Below are 15,462 nucleotides of genomic sequence, written 5' to 3'. Positions count from 1 at the left end.
ATCAACCATGGTGTGTGCTGGGACGCTGGTGGAAGAAGAGGCTGTGCAGAATCTGATTTCCAATACTCTTTTATGGGCTTATGCCATCCTGGACAAGGGAGCACAGCATGAGGGAAAGGGTGGGAGTCACTTGTATGGGCCCACTCAGCTGGAATGAAGTCCAAGTGCTGCTGAAACCCATGGCCAAAATGATGGATTTTGTCTCTTACAAGGATTTTCCCTTCAGGCACTGGGTGGAGTGAAAGACAAGTTCTAGATCAATCCCTGAGCCTCCCTGCGCATGCTCATTCATAGGGAACTGCATAATCAAAAAAAATTTAGGCTGCAATTTTCAAAATTGGCACCTTTTTCTGGTCACCTTGTTGAAGACATGCTGAGACCTGTTTTCAGAGGTGCACAACCTCCTAATTTCCCAGCACCTTTGAAACTGAGCCAAGAACATTTCACTCAGAGGGGGAGATGTTCAAAATTAGGTTTGTTTGTTGGCTGTTTGAAAGACATCTTATCCTTTATCAATTTTACCCCTCCTCTTCTCTAGAATTTTCTGGAAATCTTAAACTGCATTGCAAAAATGATGCAGATCAGGAAAGTTACCCCTCCACCCATCCCCTCCATGGCGTTTCATCCTGGAGGCTGTGCTGTTCGGTAATTGTTGCTGCATGCAAGGAGATGGGTGGGTATCAGGCAGAAAGCCACTTCCAAACTGTAGCAGGAGGTGTGTGTTGAGTGGTGCCTCCTGCTTTTATAACAGAGGAGGGTAGGGCAAGACCTTTACGGCAGTGGGTGAAGTCTCAGGGAAATGGATACTGTGATGGAAAGACTGAATTTGTTCCTTGTACGTGAATATTTTCACGCTGTGACCAAGGTGAAAGGTCAGAGATTTTGCCCATGTGCTTTCAGACATGACAGAAGAGAGGGCAGCCTGCATGTTCTTTCTGCGTGTCGTATCTGTGTGTGCATTTGCATGCCAAGACACGTGGTGGCCCGTGCTGGGGTCACCACTAGTGCTTCCTACTAACCCCATCCGTTCAAACAACTGCCAGACACTGCCTGCTTAAGCTACCTGCTGACATCGTTTGCCAGTGCTGCCAATTAAAAACCATTAGCAATATCATTTGAACATATTCATAGCAGCTAGGAACACCTATAAGCATGATTTACTGCCTTTAGCTGCTATTAGCCCTTTGGGAACAGTACAACAAAGCTTTTCTTTTCAACTTGGGGCTCAATGCTCAGCCTCATGACTGACCCTAGTTTTCAGCGTGGTAGTGGGATCTTCCCCTCCTCCCCAGCCACAGGCACTATCACATCCCATTGTTTGTCTTCCAAAAAAAGATATGTGCTTTTTTGCTCTTTTTTTGGGTCATCATGGAAACTGGCAAGTTCAGTGTCATGCCAGGAGGCCCAGGAACTGCTGCTCTAATGGCATTTTGGAGATCTCACCCAGGGAAAGTTAGAGCCCTCTCCAAGGCTGTTTACCCGCAGGTGACCCCTCCTGGGAGAAGCAGGCAGGACAATCTCCATGGAGGCTTTTAGCATATCCACCCCCCATACTGGAGTGAGATAATGCCTCCCTTCACGCAATGCCTTGACAAGCCTGAAAGATCGCAGAGGAGAGATCGCAAACATCTGGGAGTTGTGTGCCTGGCTCCGGTGTGAGACCAGGAAAGGAGCCAAAAATCTCTCCAGCTAACCTAGCCTCCATCCTGCACTCCCATCTAAGACACCCCACCCTGCCGGTTCCAGCAAAGGAGACCGCGAGTAGGAGTCCTATGGTGGGGAGTCATGTTCCTCTCCACACCCCATCCTGACATCTGCCAGCAGTATGCTTGACTTCAGGGCAAGACTGGGAAGGCAGCCAAAACCCTTCTCACAGACTAGCTCTGTCTCTTACTAGAGTGTCTTCTCTCCCCCACTGCCAGCCAGTACAGACTGTCCTACTTGTGGACAGACGGCCCTCTCCAGATGAGGATCATCCATCAGAGCATGGTGTTTCTGGCAGCCCCTATGGCTCTGAACAGAGCTGCCCCAGGTGCCGGTGCTGAAGTTCTCAGATCAGAAATCATACAGAGGGCAAGCCAGGACCTACTTTCCTCTTCATTGAAAGTATTGGTTTAACAGCTCCAGAAATGGAATTTCCCCCAGCTCTGCTGCAGGGCTAGGGCAGGGACAAGGACACCCCTTTTCCTGGCCTACCTAAACCTCTCCCATCCAGCAACAACTCTCTTCACAGCTCTAGTGGGGTTCAGAGATGAGTTCACTCCCCATGATCCCTTCTGCTCTGAGTCTCTTTGCTGAGAAGCTGTTTGCAGGGATGGGTTGATGCAGAACTGTGATCAGCCATAGCAGTAATGAAGGCCTACAAGCACCCCTGGCCAGTGATGTGCAGCACACATTGCAGCCTCCTCAGTGCCCACTCCAAGTATATGCATCCCTCAGAGAGCTAATGTTTAAGAACTGGGCTGAGATGACCAGTCTGTCTACATAGCAGTCCCTGTTGCTGCTTGGGAGAGGGAAGCAGTTTTTTATTTCCATTGCTTGGCCTGAATTCAAATCAGTAATCTATAATCTGTAACCTCTTCCCCACATGGTTTGAGTCTTTTTTCCTAGTGCAGCTTTTCATACTGTGCTTCCAGAACCAGCTCTATCAATAGACATTTGCCTGGCATTTCCCAGGAAACCTGGGCAACTGCAGAGGAAGCATCCCTCTTTGCAGCAGCAGAACTGTAGCCATCCTCACATCACTTGGGCTGCAAGCAAGTCCAATTCTCCAGGGCTTTTCCTGCCTCCTCCCAGCACCTTTTCTGTCCCAAATCCATCCCCCTTCTTTCTATACCTCCTTTTCCTTGGCAGGAGCAGCCATGCCCCTCATCTTTGGGGCAGCAACATTTGGTTTTGCAAGTCCTGTTGAGCCATCTATGTCTGCATAGTTGCAGCATCTGGGTTTGATGCATTTTTTCCTGTGAGATACATCACGCGTGGCATCACTTGCCCAGCATTTACCTCTGTAGTCTGTGGACGTAGAAAAAGAGTAAAGGAGCACTGTGGTATGTGAGAACCTTATGTGCTGCATACCAGCCAATACCAGACACAGAAAGACCACACAAAACAAATATGCTTGCAAGGACTGTTTTCCTCCTCCTCAGCCTGAAGACTCCCACATGCTGTCCTCCTTTCTTCACCTCTCTGCAACAGGAGTTTGACATGCGCACATAGGCATGCCGATAACACCCCCACATTTACTTTTTAAGTTTTGGTCATCTAATCTATGGTCTAGATAAGCCTATGAGAAAGACACAAGCACTGGAAATCATGTATTGTGAGAGATGTTCGATCTGTGCATTTTATATAAAGGAAAGTTAAGTTTTCGTCACAAAATACTTAAATGATAGTTGATGGTTTCTTAATCTAGCAGAAGACCTAATGAGATCTGATACTTGGAGGCTGAAACTTGAGAATTTCAGAGATGAAGCAAGGCATGAACTATTAATACTGAGAATAACACTGGAGATGAGGTCATCCTCTAGGATGACTCCCTCAGGACAGTGGGAATTCTCCATTATTTTGCTGTCTACCAGTCAAGACTGTGCATGCAAAATGTATGCTCTTGTTCAAGTGGAAGTTTTCACTTGAGCAGTGCACAAGTCTATCTTTATATTCTGTGTGTGAAGTGTGACTAGATGACCATAACACAATCAAAACCAGTTGTCATAGCCAGCTGCTGCTGATAAAGTACTGGAGGGCAATGGCTTACTGACCCTCCCACTGGGTCCTCCCACAAGCAACAGGTTTATGCAACAGGGTGATCCACAGCTGCCAATCTCTATTCTCTGCTGCAAGAACTTGTCATTGCTCATTAGAAGAGGAGGAGGAGGAGGAGGGCGGCAGGGCTTTGCAGGTTTGGGTTGCTTCTGTCGGCACACTAGAAGCCCATGAGAAACAGACTAAGGGAACAAGCACAAAGGCTATTTTCAACTTCTTTAAGCCCCTAACATAGGTGGAATTCAGAGGACTATGATTTGGAGCCTAAGCTCCCTATGGAGAGAGACAAATTCCTCAGACTGGTGTTTCAAGGCACTGTCTTTTTTCTGTGCAAGCTTTTTCCCACATAGGACTGAGTCTCCAGTAGGGCTCTGACATATGGACTTGATCTGGCTGGTGTCTTTGCCTGTTTGGTAAGTTTTCAGAAGTGCTGTATCTGGGCAGTTGTCTGTGACAACTTTGCTTACTAGAGACAATTTCTTCTGCTGTCATCTTCCAACACCTTGTTCTCTTGTATCTTTTTGTCCTTCTATTTAGTTATCTTGGATATGGTGCTCTAGACAAAGCATGCTGTACTTGTGTTGCGATAATGATAGTCTAACAATGCCAAGCGAGGTCTCTCGAATCTGCCAGAGAGTTCATTTTGTCAGTAAGTTATTTGCTGTTTATAGTAAATTTTATTTTTTGCTGAATGATTTGTCTGCAAATTGTAAAGGCCTGACATGGAGTGCTTGAGCAGACATATTAAAGATAACTACCAAGGGAAGACACTTGGGAATTGTGAGATACTGGCTGTTCTTACAACGTCCTCTCTCTGAAGTCAAAAATATTTTTCTATCTGCATTATTTAATAGCAGCTATGTTTTTAATGATTTTTAAATAATAATTTTGTTAAATAGTTTAACAGGAGCGATGGGGGCATAAGAAAGCACAGTTTTGTAGAATATCTGCATTAGAGAAATGCAGCACAGAGCTCTGTAAGTGCTGATGTGGTTCTGGGGCTCCAGGGGTTAAAGCAAGGTGTGTGCAGGCAATTCTTGGGGAGGTACTTTGTATAAAGTTCAGTGGCTGAGGAATGTCCTGGCAGTCAAGCTTCGTTGCCTGGGAAAAACACAAGGCCAGATTGACATTTGAGTTAGTGATACAATCCTGTTGGCTTTGCTGGTGCAAATGAGAGAACTTGACCAGTGACTTTAAAGGAAGAATAAAAACACCTCATAAAATTCAGATTAAGGAACACTGTGGTTGCATGCTATGGCTGAAAGGAGTCAGGAATAGGATGGGTAGTGTGAAGGGAATATCTCCTTTTCCCATTTTGTCTGTGGCTAGTCTCAGGTCAGGAGCGGACTTTGTAAAGCATGAAGCTCCCTTTTGCCCTGCTGAAATCCCTACAGGGAGCCCAAAACCATGTTGGTGCTGGTTATTTATTACAATTCCTTGATCATTTGGAGTAATGATTAATACAGATACATACACAACATACAGACTGCAGGCAATTGGAATCCCTTCTATTAGGAATTGCTGGAGAAATCACTCTGGGTAACAGTGTCACCACAGCCGGCTCTATCTCTGACTGTATTCCTGTCTGTCCCTGCTCAGCTGGCCAAATGGGAGAGATCCTTGCCAATGCTTGTTTCTTTTCAGTTCTTTGTCTGTCTCTGCTTGGCTCCCTGGCCATCTCTGTGCAGTGCTATCCTGCTCTCTGCCTGAACCAGCTCAGTAATGCATGCTTTGTCTTTTAGCTAGAAAAGAACAGGTAGCTTAATTCAGCCAGAATCCCATGAAACTGGAAACGGATGAGAAATCTAAGGCTAAACATCCTCTAGGGAACTGCAAGGTCCACAGAATCTTTGGAAATCTGACAAATTATTTGGATAATGAGGTATAGATTTGAGAGTCTGCCTTTAGTCACTCCAATGTCAAAATCTCGAGCTCATGTTTTTAGTTATATTTCCATATTTCACTCAATCACATCAGTCTTTTTATTCATGCTTGGTAAGTGATTTGCAAACCATTGTTTCTCTGCTGAGACACCAGTGAAAGCACACTATCAATGTGAGGAAAGCGTTTACAGCAAAAGTTGAATAAACAGCAGAACTTGGACGACGGGGTATCTGTGAGCCAGATAACCACATTTAAGACCTTGTTTAACTGTGACTAGCGACTAGTGTTGCTTATAGTACTAAGAGATAAGTTTGGTTTGTTCTTCTGCTGGATTATTACACAGATTGTGGCAAACCTGTTTTTCAGACTGCCCTGTTGTGCGTAGGTAGTCTCAACAACAGCCAAAGCATGGCTTCAGAGCACCCGTGGATGTCTCATAATCACTCAGTGTCTTTTTGATGCAGTCCTTACCCAACAAGCCATATCCACTTTCTAGGGGAGATAAAGACCATATTTCACCCTGTGGCTGCAAAGCAGGCCATGCCAAAGGCACATGCAGGTCAGCCAGAGTGATACATGACTGCAGTTATCCTCATGAAGTGGAAGATTATTGAGCAATTTTTGGAGCATCTCTGATGGAAGTAATACTATGCCTGGTGATGAAATAAGTAGCTATGGGTTGCTAAATGGGAATGAGAATTAATTACCTTTTGCTTTGCAACATGTAGGTCTAAGGCGCAAAGTCCTGGAGGTGTTTGTTTCTGGAGCCTCAGTTTGGCTCAGGTACATTTCACTTCCATGTTCTGCTCAATATTAAGAAATAAAAGCGTGGGCTTTGTCAGCCGGAGGCCCCAGGGAGGGCGGCAGTGAATTGCCAGCAGCAGGCAGCACAAGCTTGCGTACACACACCTGCCTCTCTGCCGGCTCTGTTTGAGTAACAGTCAATATATATTCATGTATGTCAATATATATTCATGTAAGAGAATGGTACGTGTGAAGTAGTTCAGTAAGTGGTGGCCCTATCCCTGAATAAACTATTTAGTATGCCGGCACAGCTACCATTAGAAATGCCTGCAACCCCAAGCTTGCGTGGTTGGGCCATTTTGTTTGAGACGCAGCCCAGGTATGTGGGGGTGAAGAGCGTCCTCTAGCCAGGAGAGCCTTCCTTTTGTTGTCACCTCTTTCCAGGCCCCCACGCGTGCTGGGAGCAGCCCCCACCTCAGGCAGGTGCCATGGCTGGGCTGCTGGCGCTTTGCGGCCTCTCAGGGCTGGAGCAGGAGGCCAGGGTGGCGTGGCGCTGAGCAGTGGGGGCCAGCACCTGCCGGGCTGCTCCCAGCAGCACGGTGGGAGTCCCCGGCTCGCTCCTCCTCAGCGGAAAATGCTGCCGCACCTCAGGGCTGGGGATGGTTTGGGAAGGGCCGCTCCGAGGGACGGGAGATGGCTGCGAGGGGTCCCAGCCGAGCGGGGCCGAGGCCGCGGCCGCCCTGCCAGGCTGCACAAGATGGCGGCCCGGCGCCAGGGGCAGCGGTGACCCCGGTGCGACGAGGAGGCAGGGACGGCGGTCGGGCCGCTCGGGGAGCCCGGCGCGGGGCGCCCCCCGGGCGGCTGGCCCCCTTCCTCACCCCCAAGCGCAGCGCAAGCCCCCGGGAGGAGCGAGCGAGCGAGAGGGAGGGAGGGAGGGAGGGAGCGAGCCGCGCGGCCGCGAGCAGAGCCTGGCTCCGCTGCTCGCCCCAGCGCCCGCAGCAGGGCACCGCCCGCCCCACCTGCCGCGCCGCTGAGCCGCAGAAGGGGTTAAGAGCCTGCGGCGGGTGATGTCAGTTCCTGCGCCTCTCGGGGGGGCGCTGATATTTGAGCCGGGCTCTCCCGCTCGGAAGAGAGCGGAGCGAGAAGGGGAAAAGTGCTGAATGGGACAGAAGCCGCGCGGGGCACCTGCCTGGCTGCCGCCGGCACCGCCCGCTCCGGCGCTGCCCCGTGCCCCGCGGCGCCGGGCCGAGGTGAGGGCGCGGCGGGAGAGGGGCCCTCGCCCCCGGGCCGGGCCGTGGCCTCTCGGGTGCGGAGGAGCCAGCCGGCGCCGCGGGGGTGGTCTGCGGCGGGCTGCCTACCTCACCCCCCTCCCTTTTTTTTTCTTTTTGCTTTTGCTTCAAGGCGCTGCGGCGCCGTCTGTGTCAGCTGGGGTCGCTGCTTGGAGCGAAGAGGCTCAGCGCGGGGCTGAGGCGGCGGCGGCGGCGGGGGGCGGCCCGAGGCGGCCCGGGGGCCCAAGCGCAGGCCCGGGGTAAATACGCGGTTTCTTCTGCCTCTGATAAGCGTGGGTGTGCAGGGCACGTCCTCCGGGGGCTGAGCGGCAGCACGGGGGGCTCCTCCCGGCGCCTCTTCTACTCAACGTCACCAGCGCTGATGTAGAGGGGATTTTTTTTGTTTGGTTTTGTGTTTGCTTTTTTTTTTTTTCTGTTTCCCCGGCCCTGTCCAAGTCTTTCCCTGTGTCCCGCCTGCCCTTCCCGCAGTTGGTCATGTTATTTTTCTCCTCGCTCCGTGCATCCATCCCCAGCCGCGCTTCACATAGGAAGTGGCTCTGGCTGAGCTGCTCGGTGCCTGAGGGGTGAGGAGCTGGGGGGCGAAGCTGGTTGTGGGGTGGGAAATGGGGTGGCTGGGGACGGGAGCTGATTAACGGTGGGGGTTTCCACACTGAGTTTTGAGCATCTCCTGTAGAGAGTGAGGCCGAAGCAGCAATGTGGGAGGAAATCTCTCTCCATGTGTTGCATTTGTTGTGTGTCTGCTGATTCTTTTTTTACTAAGACGGCAGCAAAAAGAGTAGGATCAGCTCCGGCCTTCGGGCAGGATCTGGTGCGTTTTCCTGGCAGGTGCCAAGAACCACGCTCCTTCTGCGCTGACCAAATCCCCGGTAACTGTCTGTGTAAACGGATTTTTTTGCACTGCATGAATACACCTGCAAACACTTCACAAGCATGCAGATCTATACCTGAAAGCATTTGTGTTGTTTAATTATTTTTCATTCTCAGGAGGCTTTTCAGGTGAAATACACAGGGTTTTTGAAATGTTCTGAGCTCTGCTCTGGATCCACTGACATCTGGGACTTCAACTAATTCTGGTCTAAAGACAAAAATAGCCGTGGCATTCTGGTATAGGTTTTGGCTTCATCAAAACTGTGATCAGATATAGGTGCTCCAAGTAAATATGTTCATATTTCATTTGTATGTAACATTTGTTGTCAGAACTGTCTCCAGTGTTAATCAAAACTTACAGATGTAATCAAATCTGGGAATCTTATGTTTGTGTTTAGCAGCTAGTTCAGTCGTTTTTCCTCCCCAAGTTCTGCGCACTCAGCAGCTGCCATTATCTTCACGGGAAGCTGCCTGATACTTAAGGCTCTGAAAATCAAGCTGCTCTTTAAGAGATTTCTGTATACACTTAAGAATCAAGCTTTGAAAGTCTAATTTTTCCTATGGCTACTTTCTATTTAGAAGTTCCTAATGCAAAAATATTGCCCCGAAGGTATCTGATTCCCAACTTCCTCATATGCCAAAGGAGGAAAAAAAAGAGCTGTTGTACCATATAACCATATAAATTCTTTATCTCATGTGAAAAGTACCATATCTGAGGAAAACAAAAATCAAAGAACTTAGTGGATTAAGATGGTTAAGAATTAAGAAAAAAAGGCATATGAAATGGCAAGTCCAGTAGAAAGGATTTAAAGTCAGTCTGATAAAGTTGATATTGTAATTCATAAAGCATATGTCCAAGAGAACAGGGAGTGGGGGAGAGGGAATGCTGCATTTAACAACAGATGAAAATTTAGAATAAATTTGAAAGAAAGCTCTTATTTAAGATGTGAAGTTAAACATGAAATAGGAGAGACTTTCAGACTGATGCAATATTTTTCTCTGATAAGGTTTTGCTAGATAAAGGAAACGCTGTAGATCTAATCTCTGGCCTACAGAGACCATTTGTTATGATGACATGTGGAAAATTATTAGCTTAACTGGAGGAGAGGGGATTAATAAATTATAAAGTGGGCAAAGAAATGACAAAAGAGAATGTAACAACATTTTGCTGAATGGGGCCTGTTCGAAGCTCCATAAATCCCTGCCCTGTAGATGGGACTCGATGGTTCTGTTAATTACTTGGGTAGAAAAGATAGGAGTCTGTTGGTTACAGAAGTGGGAGGTCTCACCAAGATAAAGGAAGGTAGGTATTTTAGTGGAAGAGTTGGGTGTTCCTGGGGATTAGTAAAGATGGGATAAACTCTAACATCATGAGGTAAAAGATAATGCACATTAGCACTAGTAACAAAATGCCCACAGAATGTGGGAGACCACTGTTTAGAAACAGTACAGGAGGAAAAGATCTGGATATACTAATCAATCACAGAATAAGCATGGGCCTGTTAAATTTTGCAGTGGACTGTACTCCAGAGATCCTTGTTAGATCCTTATGGAGATCTGGCACAGAGCTGTCCTTGATTGAGCTGTTCCCGTATCATTGTAATGGCCCCCTGCACTCCAGTGTCTGGCATTTTTAAGGGGGAAGCCAGCACAGATTCCCCTGCTCCAACAGGGTTGGCTTGTCTGTGCATTGCCCACCAGGCTAATGTGGCCATAAAAAAGGCAAATGCACTCGGGTGAGATATTCCCTAGGAGAGAGGAGCGTACTAATCCCTTTATACAAGGTGTTGGTGAGACTGACGCTGCATTGCAGATACATCTGTGGTCACCATGTCTATGAAGGGAAGTAAGAGAGATAAAACGCAACTCTCATGCTGTGTGCACTGAAGTTGGGACAGGTGCAGAGGGAGAATGTCAAGCTTCCTTCATGAAAGGGAGACTAGGAGAGCCCCTTTTCTTTAGCCTTGCAAAATAAGATTTTTAAGCAAAGCTTTTGATTTCTGTAAATATGAGGGAGGAGAAAAAAAACTAGTTAAGCTGAAGGGCAGTATTTTACAAGAATGAACACATACAAGCTGGTTATGAATATATTTATGCTGGTAATTAGAAGAGGCCTCATTAGGAGGGTGAGGTTCTAGAACAACAGGAGTAGTGGCAGCAAAAATGCCTGCACAGTTCAAAGGAAGGGCTGCATTCCTTGTGAGAGGGATTATAGGATGCAATTTTCTATGGTGAAGGGGAACTTGGACTTAACGATCCAGGACATTTATTCCAGTCTTAACTTCTTACTCAGAACTGGGTATTTTACTTCAACCAGAAGTCATGGACTGTCTGAATAAATTGCTATTGTTCTGGCATAAGCTGTGTGGACATTCAGATTCACTGATTATATGTTCTCTTTGGACTTAAAATCTTAAAATAAAGACTGAAATATTTTTATGAATGTATTTAAAGAGAACAAAATTTCATTTGAGAGTTGAAGTAGTATGTTCAGAACAGTTAGCTGTAAATATGGTGTTGTGGGATCCTTTCATGACTTGCGTACTTCTCTTGGCTTGACAGTGCCTGATATCACTATCTTAGAGTGAAATGCTACAGTGTTGTGGAGAGTGGCCAAAGTTTCCTAGGCAAGGACTAGGTATTAGATTGATGTGCTGGGATGGGCTGTGGAAAAGGATGGCCTCTGTATTTTTGCAAAGCTGTAGGTGTGGTGGTTGTAGGATCTTGGTCTTCCTATTGCATGTTTTTTTCACTGATACAGTACAGAACACGAGTCTGTCATTTCTGTTAAACCCACCTCCTGACCTGGAACTGTATTTCACAAATCACTGGAAACATGGGCAAGCCGTCACCTGGAAAACGTGGTTTTATTGAGCAAAGCAGCCTGTATATAAAATAACTCACCACTAATGTTTGTAGCTAAAGGATATGAAATACATCCTAATTAACTTGGAACAGGAGAAACAGAGCTGAATAAAACAGCCTGGTGCCTGCGTGCATGGTGAAGGCTGGTTCGAAAGAATTCTCTGAGTATTGCTGCTTTGCCAGTTCTGTTTTCTATATGATGTATATTTAGGGTAACTTGAAACTCAGGTCTCTTGCATGCAAAATATGAGAGCCAGGTGTCCTGGAGAGTGGGTACAACTAGAGGGACATCCTAAGCTTTCTCACTCTGATAAGACAGATGTAAAGGCAATGAGGCTGAGTGATTTCACTGCTTTCCCCCAAGTCTTGGCCTGTCACTTTGCCTCCAGTTCAGCAAGCACTGAGTTTGCCTGTAAGCAGGTGAGAAATCCCTCTAATAAGTGCGGGCATCACTGTTCTGTTGGAGCTGATGAATTAATAGTGGTTTTGGCTTTGCAAGAATTTGTGTTTCTAGGGCTGCACAGCTGGCTGCCAGACTGTGCACACTGAGTCGGTGTTATAAGCTTGTTTGTGAGTGATCACAAACTTCTGAAATTGATTACTGGCAACTTTATTATATACATGTTTTACATCTCTTTTAAAGTTAGCATAAAGTATCTGGAACTTCTGAACAGTTCCTGAGTAAGAGAATAACTAGGTCAAAAAGCACAGCTTTTCCCACTTTGCTGTAACTTTTGTGTAGTTGTCTCTCGAAATGTGAACAAGGACTTCACTAAACCTGTATGCCTGCCTTAGCCCTAGCTTGTTCCTAGCTGGAATCTCCTTGTGCTAAAATAGAGCAATTATTTAGATACTCTCCAAATGTCCATGGTCCTCCATCCTGCCCTTCCTGAAAAGTGGTCTTGGCATCTGGTGCCAGGGGGAACTGGGGTAAAATGTCAAATCTTTAAACTGCAGTAAAAGTAAAGCTCAGAGTGTGGAGGTGTGCTTCCTAGCTCCCCTGCCTGTATTTCATTACAGTAGCATAGGCCACCACGCAGAAACAGTGTGCTGTGTGTGTATGCTTCAGTCCGAAGACACCAGATTGACAGTCCTCTCTTTGTGGCACGTGTGGAGCAGGTAGGGTGCAAGTGGGGCTTGCCATGCCCTGACCCTTAACTTAAAGAGCTGTGTGACCCAGTCTACATCCCTGTTCACTGCAGCTCCGGCCAGGAGGCTGCTGCTGAAGCACTTAGGCCATACCAATCACACAGGTTGTGCGCACAATACGGACAGGAGGGGAGCAAGCAAATAGTAGCAGCCAGTTCATGTCCTTGAGCCTGGGGCTTGAGCACATCACTGTAGCTTGCATACCTAAGCAGGTTATTACTATTCACAAAACTCCCCAGCACTTAAGCATTCTGCTACAGGTTGATTTCTAATTCATTCACCTGGAATGTCTAAGATGGTGGATTTTTTTTACCATTGCCCTTCTTGCAGGTTGGGAAGGATGAAACCTAGAGAAGTAAGAATACAGTACAAGTCAGCAATAGGACTGACTAATAGAGAATGCAGGTCCTCTGATTCCTAGTGCAATGTCATTTCCACATGGAATGACTGGGACAGGCTGTCTCTGGACACGGACTATCATTAGGCATAGATAAAATGGGCCATGAGCTGCCTACTCTGCCTGTTCTGAAGAGACCAGCTGTTCCAGCAGCAGTGTAGAGTCCGAATACTCAGTTCCTGCCTGCTACTGCTGACAAAGCAGGGGGAAAGGAGGGAAGAGAGCCCCATGCCCTCAAGCCACACTGGCACTTTCCCAACTGCATCTCTGAAATCCCCATCACATCCTGTGAAACCCTTCCTCTGTTTCCCTGCAGACCTCATGGTCCCACTGCAGCCATCCAGTCTGGCACCCTCACACCTCCCCTCCCCACCTCTATTCTGCTGCTACCAAAAACATGAATTTTCTCTTCCCCAAGGCTTTTTGCCTTGAAACTGTGGAAGGTGAGAAGCATAACTTTTTCATCCAGCTCTGTATGTATGTAGCTTACCTTAGGTAACCTTAAGTGGAATTTGTTTAGAAAAGTGGGTCATCTCTTCTTGGTAGCCAGTACATGAAGTAGCAAGCAGCCTTCCACTCCATGGATTCTCTGCATTTGCTTCTTTGTGCAATAGCTTTTCAAGAAGCCTTTTTGTTCAGCAGTCTGCCTTTCTGTTCTTCAGTAAGCACCTTCCTAGGCAACAGCAGTAAAATAAGGTCTTGTAGTGCTTTTTGCTTTCTAGCTAGGTCTTTTTATTGGATAAGAAGGTCTCCTGGTAATATTTTAGAGTCTATCTGGAAGCACACAATACTTCAGATTTCTAATGTGAGTTCAGAGTTCACTTTCTGCAAATTCCATACTATGTACTTAACATTCATAGTTTTCAGATTCTTTCTTGCTGGCAAAGTTGTTCCACAAATGTTCTTAGTGGAAAGGAACACAAAAGGACTGCAAACATGGGAGGGGGGACAAATTCAAGGTTTTTCATTGCGGTTAACTTTGAAATATTTGCCCCAGCTCCACCCAGTAGGTTCCTTCCATCTCTGATTTCTGGGATCCAGCATTAAATGTGTTCTGGGGTGTGAAACAGGAACACTATAGTGTGCAAACAGAGGAATAACCTTAGTTGAATGTGTTGAATCTCTATGTAATAAAGAAAAACTATGGAAAAAGAAAAAAAAAAAAAAAAAAAAAGCCTGTCTCAGTGACTATGCCCAGTTCTCCCAATGAAAAAGGCTTTCTCTCTCCTATTATCTGCAACACTTGAATGTCTCCGAGCCAAAGCAGATTGAGCTAGTGAGGCTGCTGTCATACAGGACACTTGGCCCGTTATGCATTCTGCCCACTTAGGTTAGCTCATGACCTGTTAATGAAACATGCCTTTTGCCCAAGAGAGATTTAATATTAGTCAAGAGACAAATCTGTTCTTTCTTGCCTGCTTTTCCCTACCTCCCCCAAGTTGCTTTCACATAGCAGCAGGTTTTATGCTTTGATGTATGTCAGCAGACTGCCAGACAACCCTACTGGGAAGGATTAGGTGGTCAGTGCAACCAGACTAGGGAAGAGGATTTCCCCACCATGCAAAATGTGTTGCAGAGGTGTTGCTTCAAACCTGAGTGTCAGAATCAAAAAGTCAGTGCCTGAATGCGAAAAAGTACAACACGTTAGGGTTCAGGTCATGTAGCTGTACTTCTGATTTCTGTTTATCCCTGTCTATAGGCAGAGCCTATCGCAGCAGCCTCAGATACGCAGAAATGGTGGAGAAGTTTGGGGCTGATCAGGGACAGAAGGGGCCAGCAAGTGGAGTGAGCTGCTGTCTTACAGTATGACAAACCAGGATGCTGCCTGCCTGCTGGGGTAGGAGAGCACAGATCCTCTTGCCACCAAAGAGCTTCAGAGAGGTCTGTATCTCATGAAACGCAGAGCCCCTCATGGTCCTCCTGACATGTTCTGTCCCACTCTTCTGCCAGTGCTGAGCAGCAAGGGCATTGCCCTGCATTCTCCCCGAAGCTAGGACATTGAAAAGCCATTCTGAAGCTTACAGTTAATAGGGGGAGGGCTGGCTGACTTTCAGATGGAGAAGGGAATTCTTGATTATAAGCAAGGATCAGATGCAACATGTTATGGACTGACTGTGGCAAGTAGTTAGTGTTTGGGAAAACTATTACTTCATGCATCCTGCTTACACAACCTGTAGGAGACAAGGCATTGGTATCTTTAGTTAATAATGGTTGTGTGAGCTGAGCCATATTTAAGAGGTTTTAGTGATTTTGAGAGTTTGTAGCCATATTGGTACAAAGGAGGCAGAAGTAAAAATATTTCTAGTCTATAGGTAGAGGCTGAGAAGGGCTGTAAGCATGGCAGAAAGGCTGTTTGTGGAATATAGTGTGATGCATTAGTAAATTATTTACTGAGACTCTAAAGGTAAAAGTTTATTTGAATATTTATCTGTTATCCATTAACTGCTTACTTTCATATGTTTAAATGCTTGAGTATGCTCATCTGCAACATCCTTGGCTTTAAAT

At 46.7% G+C, this 15,462-nt stretch overlaps 1 protein-coding gene across 6 annotated transcripts in view; it reads left to right on the top strand.

Moving 5' to 3' along the window:
- Nucleotides 1-3,884: 3,884 nt before the first annotated feature.
- Nucleotides 3,885-15,462, top strand: part of PLEKHH1 (pleckstrin homology, MyTH4 and FERM domain containing H1) — a 60,345-nt gene continuing 48,767 nt past the window's right edge. For 2 of the 6 annotated variants that reach the window (XM_064512486.1, XM_026095834.2), the window contains exons 1-2: nt 7,473-7,640; nt 14,657-14,838. The gene's annotated coding sequence lies outside the window, so the exon portion shown is untranslated. Of the gene's footprint in view, nt 4,176-7,472; nt 7,641-7,791; nt 7,919-14,656; nt 14,839-15,462 lie in introns of those variants that run through there. The other 4 variants (XM_064512485.1, XM_026095833.2, XM_026095835.2 and 1 more) reach the window with 4 other exon arrangements.

The sequence above is a fragment of the Dromaius novaehollandiae genome, chromosome 5, assembly GCF_036370855.1.
Source record: "Dromaius novaehollandiae isolate bDroNov1 chromosome 5, bDroNov1.hap1, whole genome shotgun sequence".
In the NCBI taxonomy this organism is placed as follows: domain Eukaryota; kingdom Metazoa; phylum Chordata; class Aves; order Casuariiformes; family Dromaiidae; genus Dromaius; species Dromaius novaehollandiae.
Note: the sequence above shows the minus strand (reverse complement) of the source record. Positions and strands in the feature narration are given on the sequence as shown.